The sequence below is a fragment of the Triticum aestivum genome, chromosome 1B, assembly GCF_018294505.1.
Source record: "Triticum aestivum cultivar Chinese Spring chromosome 1B, IWGSC CS RefSeq v2.1, whole genome shotgun sequence".
In the NCBI taxonomy this organism is placed as follows: Eukaryota; Viridiplantae; Streptophyta; class Magnoliopsida; order Poales; family Poaceae; genus Triticum; species Triticum aestivum.
The window spans coordinates 451,503,158-451,515,661 of NC_057795.1; positions in this window are offsets into that span (position 1 = coordinate 451,503,158).

Genomic DNA, 12,504 nt, shown 5'->3' on the forward strand with positions numbered 1-12,504 from the left:
AATTGCAAGGCGGGTTCCTTCTCCGATTACTTCAAAGTAAATTCCAAACACAAGAATCGTGTCCGGCTCTGCAAAACAAATTCCACACGCACCCATAGAGAATATAATATTTCACGAGTCCAATCCGCTGACAATTTTGGTTGCATGACATTACGTCATCACCCGGCCATTATTTTGAATCGTTTTCCAGCCTGCCACTCCACGTTCCGAGAGGCGGTTTTTATTGGCACGTCTTATCAAAGCAGAGATCGTGTCCCCTTATTGCGGGATTTTCATCAACACAAGCATGGGTAACTGATACGTCTCCAACGTATCTATAATTTATGAAGCATTCATGCTATTTTATTATCTGTTTTGAATGATTACGGGCTTTATTATACACTTTTATATTACTTTTGGGACTAACCTATTAACCGGAGGCCCAACCCATATTGCTGTTTTATTGCCTGTTTTAGTATTTTGAAGAACAGGAATATTAAACGGAGTCCAAACGGAAAGAAACCTTCGGCAGCGTGATTTTTTGAAAGAATATCACCCAGGAGACTTGGAGTTCATGTCAGAAGAGCCTCGAGGAGGCCAGGACATAGGAGGGCGCCCCCCCTACTGGGCGCACCCTCCTATCTCGTGGGCCCCTCGAGCACCTCCCGACTGACTTCTTTTGCCTGTATAGTCCCACGTACCCTAAAAACATCCACAGAGAAGATAGATCGGGAGTTCCGCCGCCGCAAGCCTCTGTAGCCACCAAAAACCTCTCGGGAGCCCGTTCCGGCACCCTGCCGGAGGGGGGACCCATCACCGGTGGCCATCTTCATCATGCCGGCGCTATCCATGACGAGGAGGGAGTAGTTCACCCTCGGGGCTGAGGGTATGTACCAGTAGCTATGTGTTTGATCTCTCGCTCTCTCGTGTTCTCTTTATGGCACGATCTTGATGTATCGCGAGCTTTGCTATTATAGTTGGATCTTATGATGTTTCTCCCTCTCTACTCTCTTGTGATGAATTGAATTTTCCTCTTGAAGTTATCTTCTCGGATTGAGTCTTTAAGGATTTGAGAACACTTGATGTATGTCTTGTCGTGCTTATCTGTGGTGACAATGGGATATCATGTGCCACTTGATGTATGTTTTGGCGACCAACTTGCGGGTTCTGCCCACGAACCTATGCATAGGGGTTGGCATACGTTTTTGTCTTGACTCTCCGGTAGAAACTTTGGGGCACTCTTTGCAGTACTTTGTGTTGGTTGAATAGATGAATCTGAGATTGTGTGATGCATATCGTATAATCATGCCCACGGATACTTGAGGTGACAATGGAGTATCTAGGTGACATTAGGGTTTTGGTTGATTTGTATCTTAAGGTGTTATTCTAGTATGAACTCTATGATGGATTGATCGGAAAGAATAGCTTCATGTTATTTTACTACGAACTCTTGAATAGATAGAACAGAAAGGATAACTTTGAGGTGGTTACGTACAATACCATAATCTCGTTCTCCGCTATTAGTGGCTTTGGAGTGACTCTTTGTTGCATGTTGAGGGATTGTTATATGATCTATCTATGTTATTATTGTTGAGAGAACTTGCACTAGTGAAAGTATGAACCCTATGCTTTGTTTCCTACCATTGCAATACCGTTTACGCTCACTTTTATCATTAGTTACCTTGCTGTTTTTATATTTTCAGATTACAAATACCTTTATCTACCATCCATATTGCGCTTGTATCACCATCTCTTCGCCGAACTAGTGCACCTATACAATTTACCATTGTATTGGGTGTGTTGGGGACACAAGAGACTTTTTGTTATTTGGTTGTAGGGTTGTTTGAGAGAGGCCATCTTCATCCTACGCCTCCTACGGATTGATAAACCTTAGGTCATCCACTTGAGGGAAATTTGCTACTGTCCTACAAACCTGTGTACTTGCAGGCCCAACAACGTCTACAAGAAGAAGGTTGTGTAGCAGACATCAAGCTCTTTTCTGGCGCTGTTACCAGGGAGGTGAGTGCTTGAAGGTATATCTTTAGATCTTGCAATTGAATCTTTTTGTTTCTTGTTTTATCACTAGTTTAGTTTATAAAAGAAAGCTGCCAAAAAATGGAGTTGAGTTTGTCTCATACGCTTCGTCTTTTGAATATCTTTCGTGAGTTTGATGAAAAGGAAAACTGTGCTCAAGTGCTAGAAGAAGAAATCTATAGAATGTTTGATACGAAATCTTTGAATGATGAGCATGATTTCAATGTTGTTAGTATGAACTCTTTGAATATCCATAGTACTAATGATGATTGCTCTAGTCATGATGAAAATATCTCTCATAAGCATGTCAACTTTTGTGGAGTGCATGTTTGCATGAACACACCAAATAGAGAAGATATATATTGCAAGAGGCATAAGTATTTAGAAACTAAGAGGTTGCAAGAAAGGCTAGATAAGAGTGCGGAGAATTTAAGATATCTTTACCGTTGTGAATTTTGCAATGAACGTGATCATTTACATCTCCAATGCAAATTGTTTCATGATCGAATCGTGTCCAAAAATTGTGATGATTTGATCTCCCTTTCTCATTACAATGAACTTAGTTTGCTTTTGGGTTATGAAGAATTGAAACGTCCAACTAAGATTATTCCTAAATTTAATCTTGAGCATTTCCTTGAAATTGATTTAGAGAAGATTTATTTGTTTTGTGCGGTGAATTGCATTGAAAATCCTTATATTGCCAATTACCTAAAGAAAAGAAAGCAAATAGAAGATGATGAGAATACTAATGAAAGGGAAGAGACTCCCCAATATCCTCCTATTATTTCTTATGATGAATCAGGTAACGAGGAGGAGCTTTCTATTCAACCAATCTCGTCAATAAGGAGCTCAAAGAGGAAGGTTGAACCCACACATAATGTGAAGAAGAAAAAGAAAAGAAGGAGCAACAAAGGTAGAAAGGTATCCCTCCCAAATGATGTTGCTCCTACTACTCATTGTGATGATGATAATTGCTATACTATTGGTGCTATCCATATTTTTAATGATGAGAGTGATTATGCTTATGATATGAAAGGGCCCAAACTTGGGGAAGCTATGTTTGTTGAGTATAAAATATTTGAGAATATATTTGCTGAAATTAATGATTGTCCCAAGCTTGGGGATGCTACATTTAATGAATATGATATTTTTAGCCTCCCAAGTTTTGATATGCAAAGTTGTTATGATGATAGCATGCCTTGTACCTATGATGATTATATTGATGAAAGTGGGTTTGGAAGAGTGTCAACTTTAGGAAGTAGTGACCCCACTATTTTGGAGGATGTTGAATCTTATAATATTTATGAAATTGGATTTGGAAGAGTGTCAACTTTATTTAGTGATGATTCCACTATCTTGGGAGAGGTTTCAATCGATTATGATGAGAACGAAGTTGCTACTTATGATGATTATTGTGATGAAACTTATGCTATAAGTAGTGATGATTATATTTATAAAACTTGTCATGATTATAATTACCCTTTTTCTGAACATTACTCTTTTAATGTGGAAACAATTTTTAGTGTTCAAGTCTCTCTTATGATACTCCCACTATTCCGAATGAGAAGAATTTTGCTTATGTGGAGAGTAGTAAATTTTCTATGCTTGTAGATCATGAAAAGAATGCTTTAGGTGCTGGTTATATTGTTGAATTCATTCATGATGCTACTGAAAATTATTATGAGGGAGGAACATATGCTTGTAGGAATTGCAATGATATCAAGTTTCCTCTCTATGTGCTTAAAATCTTGAAGTTATGCTTGTTTTACCTTCCTATGCTAGTTGATTATTGTTCTCATAAGTTGTTTGCTCACAAAATCCCTATGCATAGGAAGTGGGTTAGACTTAAATGTGCTAGTAATATGCTTCATGATGCTCCCGTTATGTTTCAATTCTTATCTTTTATGTGAGCATCATTGTCATCATCATGCCTAGCTAGAAAGGCATTAAAGAAAAGCGCTTGTTGGGAGACAACCCAATATTTACCCTTACTGTTTTTGTGTGTCCACATTATTATGCTACTGTAGTAATCATGTTTTATAGCTTTTGTTTCAATAAAGTGCCAAGTAGAACCTTTGGGAAGACTTGGGTGAAGTTTATATGATCTTGCTGCAAAAAAGAGAAACTTTTGCGCTCACGAGATTAGCTGCCATTTTTTACTGGAGAGTTCTTTTAGGTTGATTCTTTTTGCAGATGATTAATAGACAAATTCCTCAGGCCCACTAATTTATTTCAGAATTTCTTGAGTTCCATAAGTATACGTTTGATACAGATTACTACAGACTGTTATGTTTTTGACAGATTCTGTTTTCTATGTGTTGTTTGCTAATTTTGATGAATCTATGAGTAATATCGGAGGGTATGAACCATAGAGAAGTTGGAATACAGAAGATATTACACCAATATGAATTTAGAATGAGTTCATAACAGTACCTAAGTGGTGATTTATTTTGATGAATCTATGAGTAGTATCGGAGGGTATGAACCATTGTGTTGTTTGCTTATTTTGATGAATCTATGAGTAGTATCGGAAGGTATGAACCATAGAGAAGGTTGAATACAGTAGGTTTAACACCAATATGAATTTAGAATGAGTTCATTACAGTACCTAAGTGGTGGTTTTATTTTCTTATACTAACGGAGCTTACGAGTTTTGTTTTGAGTTTTGTGTGGTTGAAGTTTTCAAGTTTTGGGTAAAGATTCGATGGACTATGGAATAAGGAGTGGCAAGAGCCTAATCTTGGGGATTCCCAAGGCACCCCAAGGTAATATTCAAGGGCAACCAAGAGCCTAAGCTTGGGGATGCCCCAGAAGGCATCCCCTCTTTCGTCTTCGTTCATCGGTAACTTTACTTGGAGCTATATTTTTATTCACCACATGATATGTGTTTTGCTTGGAGCGTCATTTTCTTTTGTTAATATTTGCTTGCTGTTAGTTAGAATAATGTTTTGCATCTATATTTTCAATAAAAATGTCAAGGACAGCCTTTGCCATGCTTATTTTGCTAGTATACATGTTGCTGTTTGAAAATAGAAAGTTTACCGCTGTTGGAAAAATTCCCTAGAAAAGTCAGGGAATGGTATAATGTTGAATCATTTTGCATACTGAGCTCTGATAAATTTACTACAGTGGGAATTTTCTCTCATAATTTTTTGAGTTAGGAAAGTATTGATACTCTTGCATTCTTTACAGACTGTACTGTTTTGGCAGATTGCTGTTATGGTTGCATTGTTTGCATATGTTTGCTTGTTTAATGATTCTATTTGAGGATAGGAGTATTAAATATGCAGAGGCATTTAGTATGCAATGCTGAATAATAATTTTAGTGATTTGTTACAGTATAAAGTGATAAGGTTTTGCATTGGTTTATACTAACCTATCTCACGAGTTCTTGTTGAGTTTGGTGTGGATGAAGCTTTTGATAAAAAGAGAAAGCATGATATGAGAGGAATTAAGGAGACACAAAAGCTCAAGCTTGGGGGCCCAAGGCACCCCAAGATAATATTCCAAGAAGTCTCAAGCATCTAAGCTTGGGGATGCCCCGTTAGGCATCCCACCTTTCTTCTTCAACAACTATCAGTTAGTATCGGTTGAGCCTAAGTTTTTGCTTCTTCACATGAGTTGTGCTATCCTTGCAATGCCATTTTGTTTTGCTTTGCATGCTGTTTGAATAAAGTACTTAAGATCTGAAATTCTTAAATGAGAGAGAGTCTTCACATAGTTGCATAATTATTTAGATACTCATTGATCTTCACTTATATCTTTTTGGAGTAGTTTGTCATATACTCGTGTGCTTCACTTATATCCTATGAGTAAATGGTTGAATGAGTTGAATGTCATAAATCTGAAATTATATATGTTTCATATGCTTATCCCATGGGGAGTAATTACTTCACATCTAAGAAGTAGAGTTTGTAAATTTATTGAAGGTTAGCAAGCATTGTATTGGTCATTTGAACAATTCATGAAAGAATATTGAAGGAAGAGAGATTTCACATATAAATATACTATCCTAGACATCTTCTATAATTGTGAGCACTCATTAAGTATGACATGCTAAAGAGTTGATGGTGGACAAGGAAGACAACGTAATGGGTTATGTTTTCTCACATCTCAGTTAAAGTATATTGTCATGGATCATTCAAACATGTTGAGCTTGACTTTCCCCATCATGCTAGCCAAAATTCCTTGCACCAAGTAGAGATACTACTTGTGCTCCCAAATATCCTTAAACCCAGTTTTTGCCATGAGAGTCCACCATACGTACCTATGGATTGAGTAAGATCCTTCAAGTAAGTTGTCATCGGTGCAAGCAATAAAAATTGCTCTCTAAATATGCATGACTTATTAGTGCGGAGAAAATAAGCTTTGTACGATCTTGTTATGGAAGCAATAAAAGCGACGGACTGCATAATAAAGGTCCATATACAAGTGGCAATATAAAGTGACATTCTTTCGCATTAAGATTTTGTGTATGCAACCCTATAAGCGCATGACAACCTCCGCTTCCCTCTGCGAAGGGCCTATCTTTTACTTTATATCTTTTACTTTATGCAAGAGTCAAGGTGATCTTCATCTTTCCCTTTTTCATTTTATCCTTTGGCACGCACTTTGTGTTGGGGTGATCCTGATATATATATCCAATTGGATGTAAGTTAGCATGAACTATTATTGTTGACATCACCCAAAGGTGAATACATTTGGAGGCAACACTATAAGCCCCTATCTTTCTCTGTGTCTGATTAAAACTCCATAACCATTAGTATTGCATGAGTGTTAGCAATTGTAGAAGACTATATGATAGTTGAGTATGTGGAGTTTGCTATTCCTGAAAATAAGATGAATTGCAATTGTTTGATGACTAAGAATGAAGTTTGCTAGTTTTGAAGAAAGTTTATGGTCTATGCTTTAACATGAGAATTGCTTGTTACTTGTTCGTAAAAAGATTTATGAGATGAACTACTGTTATGACATATAATCATGCTAGAAAAGGTGATAGAAATTATCATTGATCAAACTTGTGCACCTTCTAGCATTCACACTTCATAAATTCTTTCTTTATCATTTACCTACTCGAGGACGAGTAGGAATTAAGCTTGGGGATGCTGATACGTCTCCAATGTATCTATAGTTTATGATGCATTCATGCTATTTTATTATCTGTTTTGAATGATTACGGGCTTTATTATACACTTTTATATAACTTTTGGGACTAACCTATTAACCGGAAGCCCAGCCCATATTGTTGTTTTATTGCCTGTTTCAGTATTTTGAAGAAAGGGAATATCAAACGGAGTCCAAACGGAATGAAACCTTCGGCAGCGTGATATTTTGGAAGAATATCACCCAGGAGACTTGGAGTTCACGTCAGAAGAGCCTCCATGAGGCCAGGAGATAGGAGCCCCCCACCTACTGGGCGTGCCCCCCTGTCTCGTGGGCCCCTCGGGCACCTCCCGACCAACTTCTTTTGCCTATATAGCCCCATGTACCCTAAAAACATCCTCGGAGAAGATAGATCGGGAGTTCCGCCGCCGCAAGCCTCTGTAGCCACCAAAAACCTCTCGGGAGCCCATTCCGGCACCCTGCCGGAGGGGGGACCCATCACCGGTGGCCCTCTTCATCATCCCGGCGCTATCCATGACGAGGAGGGAGTAGTTCACCCTTGGGGCTGAGGGTATGTACCAGTAGCTATGTGTTTGATCTCTCTCTCTCATGTTCTCTCTATGGCACGATCTTGATGTATCGCGATCTTTGCTATTATAGTTGGATCTTATGATGTTTCTCCCCCTCTACTCTCTTGTGATGAATTGAATTTTCCTCTTGAAGTTATCTTATCAGATTGAGTCTTTAAGGATTTGAGAACACTTGATGTATGTCTTGCCGTGCTTATCTGTGGTGACAATGGGATATCATGTGCCACTTGATGTATGTTTTGGTGACCAACTTGCGGGTTCCACCCACAAACCTATGCATAGGGGTTGGCAGACATTTTCTTCTTGACTCTCCGGTAGAGACTTTGGGGCACTCTTTGAAGTACTTTGTGTTGGTTGAATAGATGAATCTGAGATTGGGTGATGCATCTCGTATAATCATGCCCACAGATACTTGAGGTGACAATGGAGTATCTAGGTGACATTAGGGTTTTGGTTGATTTGTGTCTTAAGGTGTCATTCTAGTATGAACTCTATGATGGATTGAGCGGAAAGAATAGCTTCATGTTATTTTACTACAAACTCTTGAATAGATAGAACAGAAAGGATAACTTTGAGGTGGTTTCGTACCCTACCATAATCTCTTCGTTTGTTCTCCGCTATTAGTAGCTTGGAGTGACTCTTTGTTGCATGTTGAGGGATTGTTATATGATCTATCTATGTTATTATTGTTGAGAGAACTTGCACTAGTGAAAGTATGAACCCTATGCTTTGTTTCCTACCATTGCAATACCGTTTACGCTCACTTTTATCATTAGTTACCTTGCTATTTTTATATTTTCATATTGCAAATACCTTTATCTACCATCCATATTGCACTTGTATCACCATCTCTTTGCCGAACTAGTGCACCTATACAATTTACCATTGTATTGGGTGTGTTGGGGACACAAGAGACTTTTTGTTATTTGGTTGTAGGGTTGTTTGAGAGAGACCATCTTCATCCTATGCCTCCTACGGACTGATAAACCTTAGGTCATCCACTTGAGGGAAATTTGCTATTGTCCTACAAACCTGTGCACTTGCAGGCCTAACAACGTCTACAAGAAGAAGGTTGTGTAGTAGACATCAGTAACCCGACCGTTCTGTTGGCATGTTTCCTTGGGAATAGGCATGTTTTAAGGCCGTGGAGGGGACATTTGATATTCGTCGCCTTTATAAAGGGGTTAAGGCCCATCCTCTTTCTTCCAAGCTAGTTCTTCCTTCTACCTCCCACCTCAAGTTCCGACACTCAAGGGTCAATCCAGCCGCTTCGAGCCTCTAGCCATGTCCGGACCAAGCCTTCAAGGCTGGTGGATGGCCTCTTCTGTCACAGAGGAAGATATCTCAAAGCTCAGGGAGACAAGATACTTGGCTGCAGAAATTTACCATAGGCATCCTGCTCAAGGGCAGGTTATTCCTACTCCCAGATCCAATGAGAGGGTCGTGTTCATCTCTCACTTCCTCCGAGGGCTTGGGTTTGCTCTCCATCCCTTTGTTTGAGGGCTTATGTTTTATTACGAGCTAGATTTCCATGATCTAGCTGCAGACTCCTTCCTCCACATCTCGGCGTTCATCACCACGTGCGAGGCCTTCCTCCTTATCTCCCCACACTTCGGCTTATGGCTCAAGACCTTTAGCGTGAAACCAAAGGTAATCAGCAGGAAACAAGCGGAGTGCAAAGGTGCTTCAATAAGCAAACTCACCACTCCCCCCTGGCCAAAGGGCTCCTTCGCAGAATCTTCTGATCTATGGCAATGGGAGTGGTTTTACATTACCGAACCCTGTGGTACAAAGCGGGTAGCTGCACCTGTGTTTTGATCTGGCCCTCCGCTTAAACTTGCATCATGGGTCAACAAGGGGTTGGACTGGGGTTCTGTTGATGAAGTGCAGACATTGCAAAGTTGTACTCGGAGCCTCATTAAGAAGGGCACCGGCCTCACCAATATCGTCCAAGTAATGATAGTCCGCCGGATTCTTCCGTGCCAGAGGCGTGCTCTCCGCATGTGGGAGTTCAATCCAGAAGGTCCACGGACCCTTTAGCACTTCTCCGGCATAATGCTCATGAGATGTGGAAATTGTTCTTCGGCGCACGAAAACAGTGGCCGGATACAGCAGAAGACCTTGGTCTTGACTACAATTATCCAGATACTCCGGTAAGTACTTGACTCCCGAACACAATTTAGTTAGATTACTCATAACAATGTATTGATAAAACTCCACTCGGCCAGGGTCGGCTAAAGAAGGCGGAGAGAATCAGGTGTTCGGATCCACTTCCAGAAGACTTTGTCGATCCATTGTTAACAAGGATGCTGGCTCCGGCACCATATCAAGTGCCGGCGAGGGAAGATAAGGAGGAGAGCAAAGAAGCTGAAGGAGACCTTCATTCTGGGGGCACACCAGGTAATTTGTCCGGGGAGACCAGAACTTCCACTTCTAAAGGCAGAAGGGAAGGGCAAGCTGACATCTCTTCTCCTTATGGGAAGAAGCGAACTGCTTCCAAAGACTTGAAGAGAGAAGCTTCTAAGCGAGGGAAGATATCCCAGTCAGGGGATGACGCTGATACGCAGTCACCCTGTAAAGATAAGCCCCTAGCCAGATAGTAAGTGAACCAGGGTGTTTTAAACATATCCCATTCTTTCCTGGACGTAGGGGTAACATTTTAAACACATGTTTGCAGTCCGGCACACAGCCCTCCTCAATAGTCCTCCTCTTCGGGTGATCTTCTTCCGGAGATGATGGAGAGCGAGACGCCTCCACTGATCTCCCTTCCTGATAAGGTAGGTGAAGCTGAAGTGTCATCCCGGAGGATCTTTCCCGGTCAACAAATGGTGCAAGGGGAAGTGAAGACCGGGGCAGAAGGTAATACTTTGACTGCCCAGGGTCCAGGGTATGCAGTCCCCACAGGGAACAATAAAAGTCCAGGACTATCCAATGTTGGAGGGGTGACACCACCTGTTCCGGATCTGGAGGCATCGGATACTTTGATGGACATATTGCAGCATGCCTTTGTCTCAGAGGAACATCGTACCTTGATGGGTACGGTGTTGGAAGAGTTCGGTCCACGAAAAGCAGATTGAATGAAGCCTTTTCTAGCCTACTAAGAGGCTTCGAGGTACGTAATGTAATTTCAATTATATTGTAAGTGCAAATTGCACCTGTGTATATATAGTAGCCCCTGAGACTCTCTTTGACATCCAAAGGGATGCAATCAGAGGATCAAATATATGCCCAGGAAGATGATCTGACTAATTGAAACACATGTTGTTACATCCGTGGGGACTGCCCAAGCTACCGAGGTAGCACATCTGAAGTAGAAAGTTGATGTGGCGGATGATGACATCACGCTTATTAACAGGTGGCTCGACAAGGCGCAGGGTATGTCTTTGGGGCATTCAGTACATGCTAGTATTATAACATGATCATGATACTGATTATTTGTATATGCATAATTGCAGATAGTGTCGCCGCAGTTGAAACCCTTTGGGCCGAACTTGCCCGGGCCAAGGAACAAGCCAGGATGAGTGATGCGGCTGACGAAAAGGTAGCCGCCGAATTGAAAGTTGAGTAGATTGCTCGGCATCATTGCGAGGAGAGGGCATCTACCATGGCACTCGAGCTAAAGAATGCCACTAGCCGATGCCAAGTTCTTGAGAAAGAGAATAAAGCCAAAGCGGTCGATCTTGACAGGGCCTTACAAGAGGCAAAGGAAGCTAGGACTGAGTCTAAGCGGCTCGGGAGGAGATCCGACAAGATGGGGAGGTCGCGGCTGGTAAGCCCTTTTTATTGCAAACTAAGTTTGGCGATTCGAAGTATGCGCCGCTTAATCAACGGTGGAGTTCGACCCCTTTATGGACCTGCCAAAGAGTGTTGCTGATGCGAATCAGCTTTTGCACACGCAAGAGGGACATGCAACGGAAAAGATGTTTTGGTCGCAATTTGACACGCCGAAGCGTCCACTGTTGAACGAATAGATGGCCCAGTGGGCCAAGCTCCACAAGATGTCTGGTACTGTCATGAAGGACGTCATAGCCCGGCTATGGCCAAATGAGCCAATTCCGAATAGTTATTTCAGTTTGGTGCAGCAACTTGTTAATGCGGTGTCATGTATCGATGCTGTGAAGCGGTCAACGTGCATTGAAGGTGCACGGATGGCCCTTGTCCGTGTCAAGATGTGCTGGGCGAAGATGAAGCCCACCGATATTGCAGTGCAGAGTCCACCTGAGGGCGAGGACCTTAACATGCCAGAACATTACTTTGAAGATGTCCTAGAGGGTGCCCGCTTGACAGAGGGCCAGTGCTCGAAGAATAAAATGTTCGAGTGAGGCGTATCAAAATTGTAATAACAATATTATGATGTATTTAAGGCTATGTTTTTATACTTTTTGCCCAAAAAGTTTTAGTGCCTCCTGTGCGGCCGTCTTTTTTAATATATATACAATCTGAAAGTTTTCAATCATCGGCTTCAGCCCCCTCGTGTATGACGTCGGGGTGTTCGGAAAAACAGTTGATCACATTTGACCCAACGTCTTGGTCCGTTAAGGAGGTGTTAGTGCGGCGAACTAGGCAATCAGACTATAGAGCTTTAACACTTTCACTTAGCCAGAGGAGTTTGACGGTGGGGCTACTATATAGCCCCTGGTATGTCCAAGGTTATTCGAATATGGTGCATTTACATATGTGACCAGAGTAATGGTCCTTCGTTTAATATGGAGGGAATCGCGAAGATTTCGATGAGTCATCGAGTGGTTAACTAGCTCTCGCCACATCATGACAGTCAGTTTTCGGCTTTCTCTACTGA